A 4,694-nucleotide genomic window follows, 5' to 3' on the forward strand; every position below is an offset into this window, starting at 1 on the left:
CACACACACACACACACACACACACACACACACACACACACACACACACACACACACACACACAGAGAAGAAGACAGCTCTCCAGAAAGGTCAGTCAATGATTTTCAAAGCCTTTCACCGAGTCCTTTCCCCTCCCTCGCTCCCAGACCAGTTTGTGCTGTTCTAAAAATGAAATTCCGCCGGTTAAATTAAGTGCACTGAGATTCAGTGCTTTCAAAGAGGAGGCCAATCAAAAGTTGGAAAGAGTCGCAAGGCACGCCCACTTCTGGCAAGGTCGACACTTTCAGGAGCGAACGTCGGGCTGTTCCAGCTTGTGCAAAAGGCACATGCTCGAAAGTCAACAGGAAACGCAAATTGAAAGAGCAGCGCGTTTTAGTTTTACAGGGAAAAGACTTTGAAGATGTTGAAACGGAAAACCCAACTGCTGAATAGGGAGGGGTGTTTGTTTGGTAAAGGTGAAAGAAGAAGGCCCCGGAGCAAGGACGTGGAATAAAAATGCACCAAGCCAGCTCTGTTCCTGTAGCGGGCAGCTCCCAGGTGTGTGGATCAGTGCTGGATATGGGAGCAGGGTGTTGCTGGAGAAAAGAAAAAGTAGTTTCAGCAGAACCTTTCCCTGGATAAATAAAGGTTAAGAGAACGCACAGCACTGTCAAAATGGCTGTTAATCCCCCACACTGCCTTTAGCACACACACACACACACCTTTGAACTTTCTCACGGCTGCACACACAAGGACCCGCATACCAGCATCAGTCCTGCTATTGTGAACGTCACAGGCTAGAAAAAAATACAACATGAGAGCTCACTCATTCGCTCGCTCGCTCGCGCACGCACGCACACGCACACACACGCACACGCACACGCACACGCACACACACGCACACACGCACTCTTTTGACAGACTCATGTACACATGCTCAAACTTCATCCAGTCACGCCTTGATAAGTCAGTCAGTCAACCAAATCTGCTGACGAAGTCTTCTTCACACAACCTTGATGTCATGGGTAAGTGTTATTTCCTCATGTCGGAGCTATTCACTTCTCAGTTATCTATTCAAATGTGCTTCATTTGATTTTTTTGTTGTTGCTCTTAAGGCTGTGAACAACATGGAGTCACACAAAGAGAACAGGAACAAATGTCCACCGGCATCTCCTGCGCCTCCAGGATTGTTCCTGTTAAGAGTGTGTACCTGTCCTCTACCGCACATCATTAAGCTAACAGTGCAGGTTGTCCTCTCTCTAAGTCCTTTAACCCTTCAACTCTTCTGAAGGTACAAAGCGTGAAAGCGCCAGCGAAGAGATGGGAGGATAACTGAATTTGACATTAAAAAAAAAATACTTGGGGACACTTGAAAAGGAGAAAAGAGGATACTGCTCGAGTGCAGAGGCAAAGCACACATTTCCATATCTCTTACACCTCTTTAGGACCCCGAGGGACTATTGAGGAATGAAAAAATGGGTACAGAGAGAGAGGGAGTAAAAGAGGGGTGGGACAAAGAAACGTACAGGCCGAAGGATTCAGTAAGGAAAATAGGAGGAAGCGGATGGGAGGAAATAAAAAAATAAAAAGATGGAAGGATGAAGGCAGACTGAGTAATAAGAGGCAGAGCCACCCAGACCTCGCCCGACTGATTCATGGCATGGATTGTCTGACACGTTATAGCCCAACACACACACACACTCTGATTATCTTGACACCGCCTCTTTTCACACACACACTCAGTCTGATTATCTTGACTCTTTTCACACACGCACAATCACCACATGCAAACAAGCTCTCATAGACACAACCGTCCTTGATTTTCTTTGATTCGTGACACAATGAGGTAACATGGAATCCCCGGCGATATAAACACACACACACAAAATGGTGTCAGGTCGCTCTGCCCTCAGTGCTCCGTAACTCTTTATGGCAGTTAATGACAGGCCAGGCTTATAAAAGAGTCTCTCTCAATCATTCACACACACGTATGAAAAATATGTGCTTCCTCATGGTAACGTAAAAATCAGAGCAACGTTTTATCCAAGTCTCCGATAGATAATACAGGAAATTGACGACCTCATAGGAGATTTGGTTGAGAATGTCTGGTTTCTTGTAAATCACACACACACACACACACACACACACACACACACACACACTACAGCGCAGCATAAATCTGCTAACAAGCAAGTGTACGGCCGAAGATTATCACAGTATAACTTTTAGAAGCGATGACTGTGACATTCCTCCTTACTGCTGAGTTCATGACTAAGGCGGATTAGCCAGACTTCAATTCCTGCTCATCATATGGATGGGATTAACCTGTGCTATGGATCATACACACACACACACACACACACGGGAACAGCTCAGCGCACACACTCGCATACGCTACAATAGGCCGCACAGGACATAATCAGACGCAGACACACAAAAATGCTCGTACGTTTTCTGTCCACTGCCTCTCTTCCTCACACTCACAGACGGCAGATGGTAAAAACAGGCCTGTGTTGCCATACCGCCAGTAAAGCTTGTTAAGTCATCTGCTGCTCTTTAGATCGCTAACAATGTTATCATTTGGCTGTGGTAACCACAGTGATGCCCTGTGTGTGTGTACTTGCGTGCATGAAAAGACAGGCTGGACTGCGTCTCTAAAGAACAGTATCAAAAGAGCACACACACACACAGTCATGTAAATGACTGAGCTGAGCGCTGAATAGCCACAACAGTGTGAGCAGTTTACTGACTTTCCGGTTTGCCTCTCATCACCTGATCAGATCTCATGAGCCCCAAACCAATACTGAGTTGAGCCAGCATCAAGATACCAATTCCACAACGTTCGCATACACCCGAGGCAGCTCAACCGTCTATTTTAAGTGCTAACCTGTGGGGTAAATAAACATGGGATTAGGAGGAGACAACACTTAAAACCACTTTTTTTTTTTTAAAAACAGGAATTAGACCGTGTTTTCTTACTGTGAATGTGAATGCATGGCCACTAAAAAAAAAAAAAAAAAAAACTAAAAAAAAACCTACATACGTGCGAATGTTATTTGTGCGTTACGTTCTCACTCTACCATTCTCATACAGTCAAACCTGTTTTTAGGGTCAGAGTCAACCTGTAAAATGTATCATGTAGAAAATCAAAAGAAACAACTGTAACAGCCTGTGTGCTAATCAGACCACAAACAAGTTGTTGGGGAGAATGTTCAGTGCACATGACAAAACTTTTATCCATATATAAAGTAAAACAAACAAACAAATATATGTCAAATGATCTAGAGGAGGTGTAGTCAAGTGAGCCAGGTGGGCATGTCTGAGAGTGTGACACACTAAACGGGCCTCTGAAGAATTTGGGTTGACACCACCAGGTGCATGTCCTGTTTGTGGAGCAATATGCACTTTGCATAGAGTTTCAGTTGAAAACATGAGTCAACAAGTCAAACACATACAAATCTTTGTACACAAACCCATGTGTGTGTGCGTGTGTGTGTGTAGTGTCAACACAGACATAAACAAAGACAAACACACACGGCCGCTCAAAGGGCTCCGTTAATCATGAAAGACCCGATGATGTGGACGTGGTTGAGGGTATAATGGCATAATTCTGTGTCATTGAGTTATTTTACACTGACTGCACTTTTAACCCGACTCAGACGATAATATGACAAAGACTGTTCAAATCCCCTGATTACATTATGAGGTCACACTTGAAGAGAACATAAAATCGATTGAACGTGGTCGTCGACAGCTTAAGTTGCTTTAAAGACGTGTCAACTCCACCTTAATTAAACAATGACTATCTGCGTGTGCGCTGACTTTGGGATAACAGTTCAATTGCTTGACGATGTCTGTAACTGTAAATGTTACAAAAAAAACAAACAGGCTGAAATAGTGAGTCGGTTCATTTTGATAATCGATGAACCAAAAGTAATTTCTCAAACAAAAATAGGAAACATTCTCTAGTTGCAGCTTCTCAACTGTGGAGGATTCGCTCCTTCTTTTTATTTATGCGATAGTAAACTGAATATCTTGGGTTTTGGAAAGTTGGTCCGAACAAAAAAAAAAAAAAAACAACTTGACAAGTTCAACGAACTGTGATTGTGGAAACGGTACAGAGCAACAAAATGTCAGACCCATAAAAAGACCAGTTTGCTGGCAGGATCTTTCATGAACATGACATCATGGGGTGAAACAGATTCAGTAAACAGAACAAACAATAAGCGACCTGTGCTCAGAGCGAGGTGAACAGCGGCCATGTGTACATACTCCTTGTGCGTGAGTGTCTGTGTGAATGTGCCTGCATACAGTACCGTTTCACAGGAAGCGGTGCATGCTCCTTTATGTCACCCCACTGGGGCTTGCCAAGTGCTCGCATGTGTGTATGTGCGTGTGGGTGTGTGAGAGAGTGAAAAAAGGGTTTATCTCTGTCTACAAAAAGGCGTGCGTGTGAGCACTGCAAGCCACTGAGCTCCTCTGTGCAGCCTATTCGTGTGAGCGTCTGTGTGCCAAGCAGTGTGTGTGTGTGTGTGTGTGTGTGTGTACACAGTAGTGTGCATGTCTATGACCGAGGGAAGATGAGAAGCTGCCAAGTGCGTCTGTGTCAGTGACCACACAAGGCAACTGGGGGTCATGGAAGTTAACAGCTTTCTGCCATAAGTTGGACGGAGCTCCGGCCAATCACAGGGTGAGTTTTGGAGCGGGGGGGGGGG

The 4,694-nt window shown here is 44.7% G+C and overlaps 1 protein-coding gene across 1 annotated transcript in view; it reads right to left on the reverse strand.

Annotated features, from left to right (window-relative positions):
• tiparp (TCDD-inducible poly(ADP-ribose) polymerase) overlaps window positions 1-4,694 on the reverse strand; it is a 20,093-nt gene that overhangs the window by 11,939 nt on the left and 3,460 nt on the right. The gene's annotated exons all lie outside the window — the stretch shown is intronic.

The sequence above is a fragment of the Anarrhichthys ocellatus genome, unplaced genomic scaffold (assembly GCF_004355925.1).
Source record: "Anarrhichthys ocellatus isolate YVR2014 unplaced genomic scaffold, GSC_Weel_1.0 scaffold24, whole genome shotgun sequence".
NCBI lineage: Eukaryota > Metazoa > Chordata > Actinopteri > Perciformes > Anarhichadidae > Anarrhichthys > Anarrhichthys ocellatus.